Below are 21,587 nucleotides of genomic sequence, written 5' to 3'. Positions count from 1 at the left end.
ACTGTAAAACCATCTGGTCCTGGACTTTTCTTAGCTGGGAGGTCTCTTATTGCTGTTTCTATTTCAATGCTTGATATGGGCCTGTTAAGCTGGTTTAACTCATCTTGGTTTAGTTTTGGCATGTCAATATTTGCTAGGAAGAGGTCCATTTCTGTCAAGTTGTCGAACTTATTAGCATAAAGTTTTGAGAAGTATTCCCTTATAATGTTCTGAATCTTGGTTGTTTCCGTGGTGATGTTTCCATTCTCATCTCTGAGTTTATTAATTTGGGTGTGTTCTCTTCTTTTTCTGATAAGATTTGCTAAGGGTCTGTCAATTTTGTTAAGTTTTTCGAAGAACCAACACTTTGTTTTGTTGATTCTTTCTATAGTTTTTTTGGATTCTAATTAATTTAATTCTGATTTAATTTTGATTATTTCTTTCCATCTACTGGATTGGGGTTTATCTTGCTGCTCTTTTTCAAGGAGGTTTAGATGTGTCATTAAATTGTTAGTTTCAGATCTCTCCAATTTGTTGATGTAGGAGCTCAGAGCTATAAACTTGCCTCTGAGTACTGCCTTTGCTGTGTCCCAGAGGAGCTGGTAATTTGTGTGTTCATTTTTGTTGAATAGCATGAACATTTGAATTTCCTTTCTAATCTCTTCCATGACCCACTCTTGATTCAGCAGTGTGTTGTTTAGCCTCCATGTGATACCGGACTTTCTTTGGTGGCTTTTGGTGTTGAGTTCGAATTTTATTCCCTTGTGATCAGAGAGAATGCAGGGTATAACTTCAATGTTTCTGAATTTAGACAAGTTTGCTTTGTGGCCTAGAATGTGGTCTATTTTAGAAAACGTTCCATGTGCTGCTGAGAAGAATGTGTATTCTGATGCTGCTGGGTGAATTGTTCGGTAAATGTCTGTTACGTCTAGTTGATCTATGCAGCTGTTTAGATCTGCGGTTTCTCTGTTGAGTTTTTGCCGAGTTGATCTGTCTAGTGGGGAGAGTGGTGTGTTGAAATCCCCAACAATTAATGTCTTTGGATCTATATGGGATTTGAGGGAAAGTAGTGTTTCTTTGATAAATTTGGGTGCTCCATTGTTTGGCGAATAGATATTTAGAATTGTAATATCCTCCTGAAGGAGAGATCCTTTAATTAGTATGTAGTGACCTTCTTTATCTCTTCTCACGATTTTTAATTTGAAGTCTATTTTATCTGATATTAGGATTGCAACTCCCGCCTGTTTATGAGGGCCGTTTGCTTGGTAGATTTTGTTCCAGCCTTTAACCTTGAAAATGTGTTTGTTTTTACGGGCAAGATGTGACTCCTGCAGGCAGCAGATAGAAGGGTCTTGTTTTTTAATCCAACTAGACAGTCTATGTCGCTTAATTGGAGAGTTCAGTCCGTTACCGTTAAGAGATAGGACTGAGAGGTATTTGGGTGTTCCTGTCATGTTATCTACCTTCTTGGGGGCTGCGAAAGCTGGGTTCTTCCTATGGTTCTTGGATTCTCAGTTTGGGTGCAGTTTGTTGGCCTTTATTGTGGTCTTGTTGGTTTTCTATGTGTAGGTCATCTTTAAGAATCTTTTGTAGGGCTGGTTTGGTGGAGATGTATTGTTTCATTTTTTCTTTGCTGTGGAAGGTTTTTATTTGGCCTTCAGTTATAAAGGAGAGTTTAGCTGGGTACAGTATTCTTGGTTGATAGTTGTTTGTTTTTAGGGCATGGCATACATCATTCCAGGCTCTTCTTGCTTTGATTGTCTCTGCTGAGAAATCTGAGGTGATTCTAATTGGTTTCCCTTTATAGGTGATTAACCTTTTCTCCCTCACAGCTTTAAGGATCTTTTCCTTGTTCTGAGTTGATCCTGTGTGGATTATAATGTGACGGTGGGATGTCCTCTGCTGGTCTGGTCTATTTGGGGTTCTAAAGGCTTCTTGTATCTGAATAGGCCTATCTTTTTGCATGTTTGGGAAGTTCTCTGCTAGGATCCTGTTAAACAAATTTCCTAGACCATTAACTTCTGTTTCTAGATGCTCCTCTACACCCATTATCCTTAAGTTAGGCCTCCTGATGGTGTCTTCCAGGTGTTGGATAGACCTATCATGTTTCTTGGACTTGTCTTGGATGGTTGTATGTTCTTTCTCTATAATATCTAGGCTGTCTTCAATCCCTGAGATTCGATCTTCTGCATGGTCTAACCTGCTGTCAAGACTCTCTACTTTGTTTTTTATCTCTTTTCCTTCTAATTGGTCAGCTTTGATGGCTTCAAGTTCTTTGTTGAAGCTCTGTTTTAGGTCTTGTATGAATCTCTTTACTTCCTTAATTTGGTGTTCAGTGTTTGTCCTCAAATCACTTAGTTGATTGGATATGGTTTCTTTGGACTCCCATTCCTTCTGTTGGGTTCCATTCAGCATTCCCTTTGTGGTCTCCCTGACTTCCTTCAGCTCTTTGTTAATGGATTGTATGGATGCCTTTAGTGATCTTTGTGTGTTCTCTACCTGGTCTCTCAATTCCTGTATTACTCTTTGTTTAGCTTCCTCACGTTCGTGGGATTCCTGCAGTTCTCTTTGAGTGTTCTCAGCCTGCTCACGCCATTCCTCCCTTTCTCTTTGAGTATTCTCAAGTTGTTCACGCAAATCCTGTATCAGTTTTTGAGTAGCTTCCTCACGCTTATGATATTCCTGTATAAACTTCTGGGATGCCTCCTCTCTCTCCCTATCACGCTCATAGAAAGTCCTTTGTAAGTTGTCAAGCTTCTCATTTATCATGTTTGCCACCAGTGTTTGTAGAGCTATTTCGGAACTCTCCTCTGGATTGTTCATTATCTGATCTGACCCCTGACTATCAAGATTGGGAATTGAGATACCCGAATTTGCCATTTTTCTTGTGTTTTTCCGGCTTACTCGGCCCATTTGAGATGAAGATTGCACCAGTTTTGTGCTAGAACACTATCTTAAGGCAACCATCAACCAAAGTTTGCATTTGTACAGTCAATAGTCTACAGATACAATCTAGTTCAACAGATACATCTATTCAACATCAAACAACTATATTTTAAAGGACTTCAAACCGCAGAAAAGAATTTGGAAAACCAGAAATTATTAGGATTAGGGAGAGATGTGGGTGAAAAATAGGAATAGATTGGTGTGGGGAGGCACAGGGAGAGTTAACTATGTCCTAATCACAATGCAGGAAATGGGTTGGGTAGGATGCAAGTAGAGAGAGAAAAAGAAGAGAGGGATAGGGGAATGAAAAGAGACCAGAAAAAAAATAGAAACGTAAAAATTAATGTTATTGTAGAGATTAAAAGACCATCTATTTAGAGAGGAATGTGAATATGTTGTGAGAAAGGGAGGGACATAGAGGAGATGTGAAAAAACTTTAAGGATGGGAAAGGGAGAAGAAAAGATCAGAAGTTCAGTAGAGCGAGATAAAAACACAAAGATAATTAAGAAAGAAAGAAAAAGAGAAAGAAGACAAGAAAAGAAAGGAAAACGCTCATTCACGTATTCCTAAAATAAAAATTATAAGAGGAGAAAAAACAAAAAAAAAGTTACTGGAAATCAATTATTTTTTCAGAAGAGGCAAAAATTAAAGATTAATAAAAGAGCCGGGCGCTGGTGGCTCACGCCTGTAATCCTAGCTACTCAGGAGGCTGAGATCTGAGGATCGCGGTTCAAAGCCAGCCCGGGCAGGAGAGACCATGAGACTCCTATCTCCAATAAAACCACCAGAAAACCGGAAGTGGCGCTGTAGCTCAAGTGGTAGGGCGCTGGCCTTGAGCTGAAGAGCTAAGGGACAACGCCCAGGCCCAGACTTCAAGCCCCACGACCGACCAAAAAAAAAAAAAAAAAAAAAAAGATTAATAAAAGTTTTAAAAGAGAAAAAAATTTATATATATATATATATATATAAGGTAGCAAAAAACAAAAAACAAACAATAAAAAAGAAAAGAAGAAGAAAAAAAGAGAAAAAAAAAGAAGAAAAAAAAAAAGTCCTTTGATTTTTTTTTGGGGGGGGGAGGGGTGGGAAGAATCCTGTATCTCCCTTTTGTCTGTAACAAGCCTTTTGTTGGAGTCTCTGGTCCGCTTGAGGTCCTGTGGCTTGATTGGTTTCTTAAGTCGGTTTGTTGGAAGAGGCAGAAAAATGCTTTGCTTTACCCAAGATTTTGAGATCCCCCTCCCAGGTTAGTTTTCTAGGAGGGTGATCTGCTTTGAGAATCACAAAAGAAGGGGATGCAGTGGTGAGGCTAGGTTCTGGGTAGAGTTGAGGCCTTTCAACAATCAGTAGCTTTTTCCTGGGGCTGTTTTGTGCAAAAAAAAAAAAAAAAAAAAAAAAAAAATCTCCCAGAGCCCAGCCTGGAGCCGTTCTCAGGGATTCTGTTTTTCAATTGATTGTTGAGGCTGCTAGAGGGAGGGGCAGCCTCTGTCTCTGGTTACCCAGTGAGTGCCTGAGCTGGGTGACTTTTCCCTGGATGGAGCTGAGTCTGGCAGGTCACTTCGCCGTTAAGTTCTTGTGACCTGCTAAATGACTCGTTTTATTCCAAGGCCTGGGTTGGAGCTGGCAGCTCCTCCGAGCTTTGTCGGTATCCAAGATGGAGATCACCGGTGCTGGGGGGGGAGGGGTGGCCTTCCCTCCTCTGCTCCCTAAGAAGGAGTGAGGAAGTCGGGCTTCTACTCACGCCGAGTCTTGGATCCTGGGTCGTCTCTGGTCTGCAAGCTGCAGGGTGAAGATGTCCGCTCTTTGTTGGTTCTTGCTGGTGTTGAGTAGAATCCGCTCGCTCACTGCGTCTGGCTCCTTCGTCCCGGACTCTCTGTGTGAGCACTCAGGTATAGCCCCCGGCTGTGGTCTCTGCCGCTTGCGACCCTGCCGCTGCCGCCGCCGCCGCAGCCATGGCGGAGGCTGGCGAGCACTCAGGTGCTTCTTTTTGCCTGGCTTCCCCTCTCTTGTCTAACTCTCTGTCCTGTGATGGCACACTTGGTGTGATTGTCTGGCTTAGGACTGTTCACTGGAACTCTAAAGCTGCTTTCTATGGGAGAGCTTGTTCAGATTCCAGCTTCTCCTCCGCCATCTTCCCGGAACTCTCCATGAGTACATTTTCTATGAAGTGTTATTACCTCCTTCTTTTATCTCCCACCTTCCAAATTCCAACTTCCCTCCCCACCTTTCCAACTTCTCCCTCCCTACCCCTGAAGTTGTTTTCAACATAGTATCTTATACATCACATTATTACAATTTGTAATCCTGTAACCTTATTTCAGCATTTCACAAAAATATTAAGAAGGTGAAACATGTATTATCAGTGGGTATGATCAAGAGGAGAGTGATAGACAAATAGAGAGGAATGGTGGAAAAAGACAGTCATAATATTATATATATATATATATATGTATAGATATATATGAAAATGAAACTAGGTAAACTGATCAGATGGATGAGTTTAGGAATGATCAAGAATCATTGTTTTCATAAACTTACATGATGAATTGAAACCCCTTTATAGAACTACTAAAGGTTAATAATAAAAAGCAAATCAAGAAAGAAGCTATCACATAAACACATTTTTTAAATTTCTATAAGTAGTTATCCTTAAACTATATTTAAGACTACAAAATATTGTTCACAAAATATTATCTAATTTTTACATTGCTATTATTAATTTAGAAAATCAAATGTTTTTGAGTAAAGAAAAATCATACTGTGTGTGGCATATTAAAATCTATATACTTGATGTATCTCTGTGTTGCAATCTATTGGTTTCTATTCCATTTCAATCCTTTCATACCACTAGTTCTGTTCCTTTAAATCTTACTGTGGAAAGGAACTTGTAAATGACAGTTCGTTTATTTCCTATAGCAGTCATTCAATTAAAGGACTTTACCAAGGTTGTTAGACTTTCAAATTTACATAATTTGACAGTTGGCTCACTTGATAGACCTTACTTTAAGGATATCATCTTTGCTAGTTTTCGATTTTATTGTTTTAAAATTATGCTTATGCTGCTGGAAAGTGCATAATGAATGAGTCTTAAATCCTAGTCTGAATGTGAGGCACTAAGACAAGTGAATATTTCATTCACATGATTCCAAGTTTCCCCAGGCTCTCTTTACAATGGAAATTCCTGATAGAAAAGATACTAAACAGAACTTTGAAAGTATGTGCTTATCAACATTCTGCTGCACAATTAGAAACAAATACTTTATGCAATTTTCTTTCAATACCAATACCAAGACATTACCCTCAGAAATTCTAATGTGATTGATAGAACTTATAGATAGGTAGGCTGAAAATTTTCCCACTTTCTTGAGAGTGATACTAGTATCTTGCTACTCAAAACAGGGTTTTCCAGTGAGCAACATTTCTATTATCTCGGTCATGTAATAGGTAGCTAGCATGGCAGGATCTTAAGTCTCAAAATACTGAAATAGAATTTTGACAAGATCTCTCAGGTGGATTCGATGTACATTGAAGTTTGATTAAGTTTTGTATCCAGTTTATCACCTATCATGGCAAAATGATATGTTAAGTAGCATTGTAAGAAATAACTTATACAACAAAAAAGTAAACCAGAAGTTTTTCTTGTTAAAACACTGTCAAGTATACATGCATTTATCAAAGGTACATGCTCTAAATTGAAATCAATAATGGTCAGCATTTACACATCTACTATAGCTGTATGTCGCTACTGCCTCGACCAGCAAGGAAGACTCGACACCGAACTCTTCTCTCTGCAGTTTATTCAGGCCCTTTGAGTAATCTTCTGACCCCAACCAACCTCAGGGAGAATTCCCCACAGCTTTAAGTACCCGCTGGGTAGCCAACCCTGATACGCCAAGTGGGAACCACCAATAGGTTCAGGTGTGCGGAAGCAAGCCAGATTCTTTGCCTTAGCCATATAAGGAGTTGTTTACCACAGAGAGCACTCACCATCGGGAAGGCGGAGGGCGGAAGCCGGCGCCATCTTCCAGGTGCGGCTGCACGCAGCTCTCTACAGCTATAACATACTTTTTATATGAATGTTGAAACTATTTTGTGTATTGACAATGTTTATACTTATCTCAAAGAATTTAATCATAAATAACATGGAGAAAACCCATGAAAACTAAGTGTACTAATTAAACAACACAATAAAATTAACCTTTCTTCATTAAAATAGGAAAAGTGGAAAATATAGGTTTTAAATATTTTCTTACATGATTGAAAGAAAAAAAAACACTGGGATGCAGAAAACAATCTTTTTAGAATTCTTTTTACAAAAATGCATCTAATTTTTTTAGAAACATTCATGTCATATTATTACTGAAACTCAGAGAAATGTAAAGCAATTGTGAATGCAATATAAAGCAAATGTAAAGGCAATTGTGAATGGCTGGAGAATGAGCTAATCAGGAGGCTGAGGCAGAAAGACCGTTTAAGTCTTGGAGTTTCAAATCAAGCTGGGCTGTATAGCAAGACATCATCTCTCCTCCCCCTGAAAAAGAAAGAAAAAAAATTAATAGGAGTCAAGTAAATGTAGATACTAAGAAGAAAAGTAGTAGACAAATGAAGATGAGAAGATGGGGAGAATGCAGTCTATAGTTCAAAATTATGAAGAGTGAGGGAAGGGTTGGTTAGGGATAGATGGATGAGAATGTTGAAAGTGATGTTATTGACCAAGATGAATTTTATTCATAAACTCCTTTGTACAATTACTTAAAAATAAAAATAAATGCATGAATAAATAAATAAATGTCACTTTGATTCATCTATGATGACCAACACTGAAGAAGAGATGAAAGTGAATAATTGCAAGCAAAGAACATAGTTCTGAATCTAGAAAGTACCCCTTGCATCTTCCATACTAAGGCCATTTCAAAGCCAAAGTCACTACAATCTCAAAGGCTTTACAAAACATAGTATTCCCTGTTGAGAAGGCATTCATTAAGTATGGTCTTTGGGCAAACATTGCTGCACTAGCTACTACTTCCTTTTCCCCTTTTTTCTCCTTTTTATTGTAAAGGTAATGAACAGAGAGGTTACAGTTATATAAGTAAGGAAAAGAATACAATTCTTTTGAAACATTGTTACCCCCTCAGTCATTTTCACCTACTGTTCCTCCCCTTCCACCTTCTATTCCCCAAGTTGTAAAGTTGATTTCCAGTACGGTATCTTGTGAGTATCTCTATTGCATTGGTTCAACCTTTGTCCTTTGTCTTGCTATTTCTGTGATTCCCCTTCCCATCCCCAAATCAGATAAACATATAAAATCCAAAAATACTAAAATGAAAAACAGTAACAACAGGGGTAAACCAAAGGAAAAATAAAAACCAAAAGATAAAAGAAATAGCTGTATAAATTACACTAGGGGAAAAAAAGCATCCCTTATTTCCATATCTTCTATTTCATTTAGATAAGCAGTATTTTATATGGTAATATGTGCATAGCTATTAAGCTATTGTGATCCTCTGCTAGGATTAGTCTAGACACATACTAATTATTACATATGAGGGAAACCACAGAGCCTATGTTTCTTTGTGTCTGGCTTATTTCACTTAATATGATGTTTTTCCAAGTCTTTCCATTTCCTTGTGAAGGAGGTAATGCCATTCTTTCTGGTGGAAGCATAGAATTCCATTGTGTAAATATACCACGTGTTCTCTATTCATTCATCACTGGGGGCATCTGGGTTGATTTTATGTGTTCACTATGGTAAATAATATGCTTCCATGAACATCATTTTTCTGTAGGTTTAGTGTGGTCTTCTTTGTCATCATTTGGGTAAATGCCCGGGAATAGAATTTCGGAGTCATAGGGGAGTTCTATGTTTAGCGTTTTGAGGACCCTCCATACTGCTTTCCAGAGTGGTTAAACAAGTTTACATTCCCACCAACAATGCAGTAGCATTCCCTTTTGACCACAAAGCTGCCAGCATCTGTTGTTATTAGATTTCTTGATAATTGTCATTCTAACCGCGGTGATTTGCATTACTTTCATGGCCAGAGATGTTGAACATTTCTTCATGTGTCTATTGGACATTCTTATTTCCTCTACCAAGAAATATCACTTTCAGTCTTTAGCCCACTTATTAATAGAATGGTTGTTTCTTTGAGGACTTGTTTCTTTTGTTGGGGGGAATTCTTTTAGCCTTAGCATATCTTAGATATGAAGCCCTTGACTGTTGTATATCTAGTAATGATATTCTCCCAATCTGTGAGGTATTTGTCTTGCTAGCTTTGTCATGCAGAGATTGCAGTTTAATGCAATCCCATTTTTCCATCCTCTCTTTTATTTTATTTTTTGTTTTTGTGTTTCTGAGTTCTTTATTGAGAAAGTTTCAAACAGTGCTAAAAAGGCCCAGTGTATCTCTTAATCCTTCCTGTAATGCTTTCAGGGTATCTGATTTTAGATTGAGGTCTTTGATCCATTTGGAATTGATTCTTGTACAGGTGATATATACAGTTCCAACTTCAATTTTCTACATGTCTGTAGCCAAATACTCCTTTGGGTTCAGCCAGAACTTTTCAGACAAGACAAGGATTATTCTCTAAGTACTTCTACCTTTTATTTTAGTAAAATCATTTAGATTTGTCCTTATTTGTATTTATATCACCTATTCCTTTACATGAAATACTCTAAATATCTTTAGATTCATGTTTGAAATAATCTCCTTTAGTTAGTCGAACTGGTCAATATAAAAAAATCTCTTATAAAGTCTGAATTTGTGAGATGTAAGGAAATGCTTTCTTATCTACTAATATCTAACTCCAGGAATAATTGTTTTATTATTTCCTGGATTTTTTAAAATTTCTGACTTCTTTTTAATTGGTTACAGTTGCATATATAAGGTAATAAGTACATTTCTTGTCCAACATTATTACTCCCTCCCTTGTTTTTCTCCCACTTTCCCTCCCTCCCAATTTCTCCCCATCCCAAGTTGTAAAGTTCATTTTCAACATATTGGGTTGTGTCTTTCACTGTTGTTTTGGTTAAACCTTAGCATTTGTCTCATCATTTTTTAAATTCTCCTTCCATTTTCCATTTCAGATAAATGTATACAAGACACAGGGTACCAGTCTGAAATTTCAAAGAGAAGGACAGGATGAAAAATTTTTGTTCATAAGGTGGTTTCATTTTTACTTCAGCTTTTCATAATGTAAATATATTTTCAATTATTATAATTGTTACACTAATTATAAAACTACTAGCAATTCTTTTTTTTTTTTTTTTTTTTTTTTGTCGGTCATGGGGCTTGAACTCTGGGCCTTGGCGCTGTCCCTCAGCTCTTCAGCTCAAGGCGAGCACTCTACCACTTGAGCTACAGCGCCACTTCTGGTTTTCTGGTGGTTTATTGGAGATAGGAGTCTCACGGTCTCTCCTGCCCAGGCTGGCTTTGAACCAAGATCCTCATATCTCAGCCCCCTGAGTAGCTAGGATTACAGGCGTGAGCCACCAGCGCCCGGCAAAACTACTAGCAATTCTATGAGTAACTCATTTGCACATTCTGGATACCAACAGAGAAGGTGTGGATGTATATACATGTATTTATATATATGTATATATAGCATAATTAATTATAACAATTTTAAAGTAGCTATATCATTATTCTCTATTAAAAATTTTCTAGCATACATTGTGTATGAAAGTGAAAATAGTTCCCATATGTACGTGTAAATGGTAGTTCACAGATTGGTGTGAAAAAAAACAAAAAATAATAGTAAATACTTGTTTTTCTCTAACATTATTTCTAAATATTTATTGGTATTAATTTGTTTGATGTTTGCAACAGCTTCAATATTTTGTAGTATTTCAAAATCAAATCAAAACAACATTGAGATATCACCTCACTCCAGTTAGAACAGCAAAAATCAAGAACTCTAACAACAACAGATGCTGGAGGGGATGTGGACAGAAAGGAACCTTACTTCATTATTGGTGGGAATGTAAACTTGTTCAACCACTTTGGAAAGCAGTAGGAGGTTCCTCAAAAGACTTCACATAGATCTCCCCTATGATCCAGCAATCGCACTTTTGGGCATTTACCCAAATGTATACAAACAAGACCACACTAAAGCTACCAGCACAACTATGTTTATTGCAGCATTATTTACCATAGCTAAGATATGGAACCCAGAAGCCCCTCAGTAGATGAATGGATCAAGAAAATGTGGTATATATACACAATGGAATTCTATGCCTCCATCAGAAAGAATGACATTTCCCCATTTGTTAGGAAATGGAAAGTTTGGAAAAAATTATATTAAGTGAAGTAAGCCAGGCCCAAAGAAACATAGGTCCCATGGTTTCCCTTATTTGCAATATCTAGTATAGGTATGAGTCAAGCGGAAAAGGTCAGATAATGTGATGTTAGAAAAACGAACCCTTAAATATGTATTTTAATGTTTTCGTTTCTTTCATGCATGTGTTTCTAACGCATTTATAAGATTATTTCTTTGTTGCTTTGTATGTCCCTCCCCTACAGTGTAACCCCCGCTTTTACTTTATTTGATGTCAGTATAACATGTGGAGGAGATGGGGACAAACAAGTCGTTTAAGGATTCAGGTGGACCTGTTGCAACAAGGAGAACTACAAAATGTCATGTCAAAGCAAGCTTTACAAAGTCGGTGTGGGGGAGGGATGGGGGTATGATTGGGTGGGGGGGAGGGGGGAGGCTGGGAAGGGAGGTGAAGGGTAAACAAAGGAGGAGGCTGCAATGCTTGGTAAGAAATGTATGCATTATCCTGCCAATGTAATTGTAACCCCTCTGTACAGTATGTTCTCAAATAAAATAAAATAAAATTTAAAAAAAATTGAAAGCTTATGTATTAAAAATTTAGGAAAATTTCTCTTCATAAGTAAGTTTTATTCAATTAGTTCATATGGTTTTAGTCTTGTTGCTCAACTGTAGCTTTATGGGTAATGCACTGAATTGGGCACTTTCTATTGCTTATGAGATAAACTAATTGATCCATCACAAGTGATGTTGTTTACAAATGGCTGTTGCATAAAATGTGTATATTTGTCCTTTCATATTCTTATTTTTTGTTTTTAGCTATTACAATTTCAAATTCTTAATAAGTTTTTTTATTGTGAAAACATTGTACAGAGGGATTACACTTATAAAAGCAAGGTTATGAGTACATTTCTTATGCAGCATTGTTGCCTTCTCCTTTGTTTTTCCCCTAACATCCCTTCCCTCCCACCTCCTCAACTATCTACCTGCACTCCCCCACCTGAATTGTAAAGCTCGTTTGTCCACATAGGGTATTGTACATCTCATTGTTGCAATGGGTCCACCTGTATCCCTTTTTAAACAATTTGGTTTTTTTTTCCCTTCCCCTCCCCAAATTATAACAACATCAAATACAGTGAACACAGGGATTAAACCTTGGCGGAGGGACATACAAAGCAACAAAAAAAAAATCACATCCTTCCTTATAAATACGTTAGAAACAATAGCAAGAATGAAAAAGGTAAAAACAAAAACAAAAACATGTGTGTCCCTATCTTGGGGTTCATTTCACTTAGCATCATCTTATCTGAACTTTTCTGGTTGTCCCAGACATATACTAGTTATTGCTAATAAGAGGAACCATGGGACTTATGTTTCTGTGGGCCTTGCTTATTTCCCTTAATATAATTTTTTCCAAGTCTTTCCATTTCCTAGCAAATGGGGTAATGCCATTTTTTCTGATGGAGGAATCGAATTTATATATATAAATATATACATATAGATCTATATCTATCTATCTATATATATACATATAGATCTATATGTATAGATAGATAGATAGATAGATAGATAGATAGATAGATAGATAGATAGATAGATAGATAGATAGATAAAAAATCACATTTTCTTGATCCATTCATCTACTGAAGGGCATCTGGGTTGGTTCTATATCTTAGCTATGGTAAATATGCTGCAATAAACATAGTTATGCTGGTAGCTTTAGTATGGTCTTGTTTGTGAACATTCAGGTAAATGCCCAAAAGCGGGATTACTGGGTCATAGGGGAACTCTATGTGGAGTCTTTTGAGGAACTTCTATACTACTTTCCAAAGCAGTTGAAGTTTGCACTCCCACCAACAGCACAGTAGGGTTCCTTTTGGTCACATCTCCTCCAGCATCCCTGTTGTTATTAGAGTTCTTGATTATAGCCATTCTAACTGGGGTGAGATGGAATCTCAATGTTGTTTTGATTTGCATTTTGTTTATGGCTAGAGAGGTTGAGCATTTCTTCATGTGTCTACTGGTAATTGTTATTTCCTCTTCAGAGAAGTTTCTCTTTACGTCATTAGCCCACTTATTTATCAAGCAGTTGTTTCTTTGAGGATTTGTTGTTGGGGGATTTAATTTGTTGAGTTGTAAGTATATTTTAGATATGAGACCCTTGTCCATTTTATGGCTAGTGTAGATCTTCTCCCAATCCGTGGGCTTTCTATTGATCTTGCTAGATATGTCCTTTCCCATGTAGAAGCTCTGCAGCTTCATGCAATCCCATTTGTCCAACTTTTCTTTGATCTGTTGTGTTTCTGGGTCTCTATTAAGAAAATTATGGCCTATGCCAAGGAGACCCAGGGTTTCTCCTATTTCCGTTCTGTAATGGTTTCAGGGTGTCTGCTCTGACTCCGAGGTCTTTGATCCATTTGGAATTGATTCTGGTGCTGGGTGATATGTAACGATCTAGCTTTAGTTTTCTCCAGGTGATTAACTAATTTTGCCCGCACCAATTACTGAAGAGGCTTCTTTGTTCCATTCTGTTTTTTAAGCGCCCTTATTGAAGATGAGGTGGCTGTAGGTCTGTGGATTCATTTCTGGGTTTTCAATTCTATTCCATTGGTCCTGAAGTCTCTTCTTTTGCCAGTATCAAGCTATTTTGATTATTATGCATTTTTAGTAGAGTATGAAATTTGATATTGCTATTCCTCCAGCACTGTTCTTTCTGTTAAGAATCATTTTTGCTATTCAGGGTCTTTTATTGTTCCATATGAATATTTTGATTGCCTCTTCTATTTCCTTGAAGAATGAGGTTGGAATATTGATGGGTAACACATTGAATTTGTAAGTAGCCTTGGGAAGTATTGCCATTTTCACAATATTGATCCTTCCAATCCAGGAGCATGGAAAGTTATCCACTTTCTAAGTTCTACGTTGATTTCCTTTTTCAGGTTTTCAAAGTTTTCATCATAGAGGTCCTTCACTTCTTTGCTTAAGTTAATTCCTAGGTATTTTATTTTTTATGGAGTTCTTACAAATGGAGTTGGTATCCTGATATCAGCCATGCTGTTCTCATTATTGGTATATAGAAAAGCCATTGATTTTTAGGGTTAATTTTATTCTTTTATTCTTTGAAATTTATTTTTTACACATTTTAATTGTTTATAATTTATTTCCACGATATGTGTGACAATCATTATTTTTTCTTCTTTTTTTATTGTGAAAATACTGTACAGAAGGGTTACAATTACATGGACAAGATTATGAGTACATTTCTTATCGAGCATTGTAACCTCCTCCTTTGTTTCCCCTTCACATCCCTTCCCATCCTCCTCCAGATCCCCCACCCAATCCTCCTCACCCCCGCCACCAAGGTTGTAAAGTTTGTTTTCAACATAATGACTCATAAATCTGGTTGTTTCAATGGGTCCACCTGTATTGAGGGTTAATTTTATACCCTGCTACTTTGCCAAATTTTCAAATCAGCTCTTGGGAGTGGAACCCATGGGATTCTTTAAATACAAGATCATTTCATCTGCAAAGAGGGAGAGTTTTACTTCATCTTTCCTTATTTGGATCCCCTTTATGTTTACATGTTATCTCAGTGCTGTAGCTAGGCATTCTAATACTAGATTGAAGAGAAGTGGAAAGAGTGGACATCCTTGTCTCATTCCTGAGTTAAGAGGAAATGGCTTTAATTTTTCACCAGTAAGTATAATGCTGGCTGTAGGTTTGTCATATTCAGCCTTTATTGTATTGAGACATGTTCCAAAGATCCGTAATATTTCCAGAGCCTTCATCATAAAGGGGTGTTGGATCTTGTGAAATGCTTTTTCTGCATCTGTTGACATGACCATGTGGTTCTCATCCTTGCTCTTGATATGATGAATTATATTAATTGATTTGCACATATTGAACCAGATTTGCATCCCTAAAATGAATCCTATTTGATCGTGGTGTATGACTTTTTCGATGAATCGATTGGCCAAAATTTTTGTTGAGAACTTTTGCATCGATGTTCATAAAATATATGGGTCTATAGTTCTCTTGCTTTGATGAGTCCCTGCCTGGTTTGGGGATGAGGGTTATGATGGCTTCATAGAAAGAGTTCGGTAGTGAACTTTCTCTTTGGTGTGAGTTCTACTTTGAAGTCCTTGTAGAATTCTGCTGTAAATCCATCTGGTCCTGGGCTTGGTAAATCCATCTGGTCCTGGGCTTTTCTTAGATGGGAGGTCTCTTATGGCTGTTTCTATTTCAATCCTTGACATGGGCCTGTTATGTTGGTTTAACTCATCTTGGTTTAGTTTCAGCATGTTGATATTTGGAGGGAAATAATCCATTTCTTCCAGCTTCTCAAACTTATTAACATAAAGCTTTGAGAAGTATTTCCTTATAATCTGAATCTTGGTTGTTTTTTTATTTTATTTTATTTTATTTGTGAACATATTGTACAGAGGGGTTACAATTACATGGGCAGGATAATGCATACATTTCTTACCAAGCATTGCAGCCTCCTCCTTTGTTTACCCTTCACATCCCTTCCCAGCCTACCCCTCCCCCCCAATCTTCCCCCCCTCCCCCACTCCCCCACCTCCCGCACCGACCTTGTAAAGCTCGTTTTCGACACGACAACTTGTACTTCTCATTGTTGCAACAGGTCCACCTGTATCCTTAAACGACTTGTTTTTCCCCATCTCCTCCACAAGTTATACTCACATCAAATACAGTGAAAGTAGGGGTTATACTGTGGGAGAGGGACATACAAAGCAACAAAGAAATAATCTTATAAATGCGTTAGAAACACATGCATGAAAGAAAAAAAAAACTTTGTGGTAATGTTTCTTTTGTCAACTCTGAGTTTGTTTATTTGGATGTGTTCTCTTCTTTTTTTGATAAGATTTGCCTAGGGTCTGTCAGTTTGTTAATTTTTTCAAAGAACCAACTCTTTGTTTTGTTGATTCTATTTTTTATTCTAATTCATCTAATTCTGATTTAATATTAATTATTTCTTTCCATCTACTAGATTGGGGTTTAGCTTGTTGCTCTTTTTCAAGGGGGTTCAGATGTCTCATTAAATTGTTGGTTTCAAATCTCTCCAATTTGTTGATGCAGGAACACAGACCTATAAACTTGCCTCTGAGTACTGCCTTTGCTGTGTCCCAGAGGAGCTGGTAATTTGTCTTTTCATTTTTGTTAAATATCATAAACATTTGAATTTCCATTCTAATCTCTTCCCTTACCCACTGGTGATTCAACAATGTGTTGTTAAGTCTCAATGTGTTACAAGAATTTCTTTGGTAGCTTCTGGTGCTGAGTTCTAATTTTATTCTTTGTGGTCTGAGAGAATGCAGGGCAAAACTTCAATATTTCTGAATTTGGACAAGTTCGCTTTGTGACCTAAAATGTGGTCTATTTTGGAAAATGTTCTTTATGCTGCTGAGAAAATGTATTCTGATGCTGCTGGGTGGAATATTTGGTAGATGTCTGTTAAATCTAATTGATCTGTCCAGTTGTTTAGATCTGAAGTTTCTCTATTGAATTTTTGCCAAGTTGATCTATCTAGTGGGGATAGTGGTTTTGTACAGTACCCAAGAAGTAATGTCTTTGGATCTTTGTGAGATTTGTGGTAAAGTAGTGTTTCTTGGATAAATTTGGGTGCTCCGTTGTTTGGTGAATAGATATTTAGAATTGTAATATCCTCTTGAAGGACAGATCCCTTAATCAGTATGTAGTAACCTTCTTTATCTCTTTCAACTAATTTTAATTTGAAGTGTATTTTATCTAATATTAGGATTGCAACTCCTGCCTGTTTATAGGGGCCATTTATTTGATAGATTTTATTCAAGCCTTTCACTTTCAAAATAGTTTTGTCCGGGCAAGCTGTGACTGTTGAAGGCAGCACATAGAAGGATCTTGCTTTTTATTCCAACATAGAGAGTTTATGTTGCTTAGGTGGAGAGTTAAGACCATTAATGTTGAGAGGTAGGACTGAGAGGTGTTTGGTAGTTCCTGCCATGTTATTCACCTTCTTGGGGGCTGGGACAACTGGGTTCTTCCTATGATTCTTGGATTCTCAGTTTGGATGTGGTTTCTTGGCCTTTATTGTGGTCTTGTTGGTTTTCTATCTGTAGGACATCTTTTTAGGGCTGGTTTGGTGGAGATATATTGTTTAGTTTTTGTTTGTTATGGAAGGTTTTTATTTGAACTTCGTTTATGAAGGAGAGTTTATCTGGGTACAGTATTCTTGGTTGATAGTTGTTTGTCCTTAGGGCATGGCATACATCATTCCAGGCCCTTCTTGCTTTGATTGTCTCTGCTGAGAAATATGAGGTTTTTCTAATTGGTTTGACTTTATATGTGATTGATCTTTTCTCCTTGACAGCTTTAAGGATTCTTTCCTTGTTCTGAATTGATCCTATGCATATTATAATGTGAGAGTGGAATGTCCTGTTCTGGTCTGGCCTATGGAGCTCTAAAAGCTTCTTGTGTCTGAATAGGCCTATCTTTTTGCATGCTAAGATCCTGTTAAATAAATTTCCTAGACTATTAATTTCTGTCTTTAGGTGTCCCTCTACACCCATTATCCTCAGATTAGGCATTCTGATGGTGTCTTCCAAATGTTGAATAAATCTATCATATTTCTTGGATTTCTCTTGGATAGTTGTATGTTCTTTCTCTATAATATCTATGCTGTCTTAAATCCCCAAGACTAGATCTTCTGTATGGTCTAACCCACTGGCAAGACTTTCTACTTTGTTTTTTATTTCTTTTCCTTCTAATTTGTTAGCTTTGATGGCTTCATATTCTTTTTTGGAGATTTGTTTTTGAAATTGTATGAGCTTTTTTACTTCCTTTATTTGGTATTCAGTGTTTATTCTCAAATCACTTAGTTGATTGATTATGGTTTCCTTGGACTCCCTTTCCTTCTGATGTGTTCCATTCAACATTCCTTTTGTGGTCTCTCTGGATTCCTTCAGCTGTCTATTTATGGATTTCCATGAATGCCTCTATTGATCTTTGTCTATTCTTATCTGGTTCATGCATTTTCTGTATTACTCTTTGATTAGCTTCCTCACGTTCACACAATACCTGTATTTTTCTTTGACTATTCTCAGCCTGCTCACACAATTTCTGTATTAATCTTTGATTTGCTTCTTCATGTTCACAAGATACCTATATTAATTTTGGTTAGACTGGTGAAGTTCCTGTATTAATCTTTGGTTTGCCTCGTCTCACTCCCTATAATGCTCACTCTGAGTCCTTTGTAAGTTTGCAATCTTTTCATTCATCATGTTTTCCAGTGGTGTTTGTAGAGCTTTTGGGGAATACTTCTCTGGATTATTCACTAATTGTTCTGTCACCTGATCATCATGAGGTGAATTGAGATACCTGGACTTGCCATTTTTCTTGTGTTTCTCCATCTTGTTCTACCCATTTGGCATGAAAGTAACACCAATTTTGTGCTAGAACACTATTTTAAGGCAAGCATCAACCAGAGTCCTGTAGTTGCCTAGTCAAAATGGCTGCAGATACAATCTATTTCAACTGATACAATCTATTCAACATTAAACAACTATGGATTAATGGGCTAAGAACATCAAAGAGGGATTTAGGGGACCAGAAATTAATAAGTTTAGGGAGAATTGTGGGAAAAAATAAGATTAGAGGGATGTGGAGAATTGAAAGGGAAGAGTGAACTTAACCATGTCCTAATCTCAGAGAGGGAAATGGATAGGACAGAATGAAAGGAGAGAGATTTAAAAAAAAAGAAAAAAGAAAAAAAAACAAAACATGAAATTTAAACAAAAAAATGAAAATTAAAAAAATGAAATTTAAAAAATGAAACACAAATATTAAGTATAAAGAAATGATATTGAGAGAAGAAAAGAACAGGATGAGAGTAGTTGAGAGATAAAAAGGAAAAATGAAAAAATGAAAATATTTTAAAATTGAAATACTTAAAAATTATATAGGTATAAAGAAATAATTCTATTAAAGAAGTTAAGCCTAAGACATTGTGAATTGAATAACAAATTTCTGAATTAAGTACACAATAAGGTAAAAGTTGTAGTAATCAATGATAAGTATATATCCTGAGTTGAGCAGAACAGCAATTAAGACGTGAAAAAGAAAGAAAAAAAAGGACGAAAAGGTCAAAAGAGATTAAAACACACACTTACACACACACACACACACACACACACAAACACATTAAAAATAGAAAAATGAGTTTTTTGTTTGTTTGTTTTTCGGGGTGGGGTGAGAACTTGCATCTCCCTTGTATCTGTAACCAGTCTCGTGGTGCAGTCTCTGGTCTGCTTGTGTTGTTTGGTTTTCATGTGGCTTGATTGGTTTCTTAAGTCAGTTCATTTGAGCCGGCAGAAAGAAACTCTCTGCCTTACCCAAGACTTTGTGATCTTCCTTCCAGGCTAGTTCAGGGGGAGGGAGATCTGATTTGAGTATCACAAAAGAGAGAGATGGCTGTTTCCACTAGCTTGGAGTTGCTCTGATGAGGCTTGGTTCTGGGTAGGGTTAAGGCTCATTAGCTATCAGTAGCTTTTCCTTGAGGGACTAGCTCCTCACAGAGCCCAGCCTGGAGTCTTTCTGAGGATATATGATTACTGAGTTTCAATTGTTTTCTAGGATGCAGTGGGGAGGGGCAGCTTCTGATTCTATTGACAGAATAAATATAACATACTAGGCATCTATGGCTATCAGGGTTCTTTCCTCCTTACACTCTTTGCTTATTAGAGGAATTCTTGAACATTTCCATTTGGAAGAGCTCTCTCAAACTTGGTTCTGAATCAAATGTTCCTCTCCTTGTTTCACAGTATTATATTGGCATGCTCTTTTGTACTGAGTCTACTCAGAGTTTGTGTTTGAATGTGAAATTTATCTTTTAATTTTTTTCTTTATTCAGACACAGCATTCACACATAAAAATATGTGTGAGTGTGTGTGCCCCGTGTACTTGACTACCTTTTGAAATATAGCTCTAATATTTATTTTAATTTTATTTTTTGTAACTGCATTTTGTTGTAGTTTCTTTTAGATATGGTCTTAAAACATTTTAAACAAAGCTGGTAGCAGATCACGATCTCTACCTCCAGACTAGTTGGAATATATGGAAATATGCCAGCACTTGCTCAATCCATCTTGAAAGGAGCAATTTTGTTTATACCATGAAAATACAGATATTTATAAGCTTAATTAAATCAATGATCAATTGCACTAATTTGTTATTGCTACCTTGGTTACTCCAAGGTAAGTTTTAGTATTGATAGTCTAGTCAAGTTTTCCTCAGATAGTAATGGCCCAGAAAAATACTTTATGAATTGTACCCCATGATGAACTCAGAGGGCAAGGTGGGTGTGCTAGAATCAGGAGACTAAAGACAAGAAGGAACACCAAGGAGGCAAAGTTCTAGGCAGCTCACATAAATTTAAGTAGGCAAAATCCCCTAATGAGTGCATTGTCTTGGATTTCCTCCAAATATTTTAGTTGAATAAATATTTCTAAGACTTATAAATGGAAAGATCCACACGAACGAATGCAAATCTATATTAGAGAGTGGGAAAAAAGTCTTAGACCACTCAAATCTATTTGCCTGTTCTGTATTTTACTTTGAACTGTTCTAGTTGTAACACCAAACTTTCTAAAGGAGACAAATGAAGCATTATGTGCTTCAAGAAGTTGTTTCTCCATCTTTAATAATAACAGACTTCCAAGGAATCTCTAACACACAACCTGTATAAGCAAAATGATTTAGTTACCCAGAATCCTTTTCACACAAGAAATCCAATGATTTAATAATTCCACACCAGTTTAACTTATTGGCTCCTAGAACTTCAAGGGCCTGCTTAGAAGACAATTGCCAACAGTGCACGCCTGGGAAAGCACTAATACAAAAGAATGAGTGAGATAAAGCAGACAAAATGAATTACACTAAGCACTTACAGGTTTTCTAAGGACAATAATAGGATAAATCAGGTATTAGTACTGTACATTTTGTGCCAGAGGCAATATCCTACACTGCTGTGTCTTATTACAGTACCTGATGTGCCAAGCTCCACAGAGTATACTTCCAGGCTGGGGCTGACAGAAGCAAAGTAACACACAGAGACAAAAATCCTTCAAATTTGTCTGTTACTTGAAATAAAAGAAGATAATATGAGTGTAGTATGCTAATTTGAGAATCAAAAATGTACTGTGGTTTTTTTAAAACATGGCTCCTATGGCTATTAATCCACACCACAAAATCAAAGGAAGTTATTAATCTGTCAAAAAGGACTTAAAACACTCAAAGACACTTTTGAATTTTATTTTATTCTTTTCTGATCACTGATGATGTCCATATTTTCAAAAGTAAAGGGTCTTCTTGAAGGTTTAAGGGCATGACTTTTCTTCTGG

The sequence above is a fragment of the Dipodomys merriami genome, unplaced genomic scaffold, assembly GCF_024711535.1.
Source record: "Dipodomys merriami isolate MVZ:Mamm:240054 unplaced genomic scaffold, mDipMer1.0.p SCAF_1, whole genome shotgun sequence".
Classification (NCBI taxonomy): Eukaryota; Metazoa; Chordata; class Mammalia; order Rodentia; family Heteromyidae; genus Dipodomys; species Dipodomys merriami.
Note: the sequence above shows the minus strand (reverse complement) of the source record.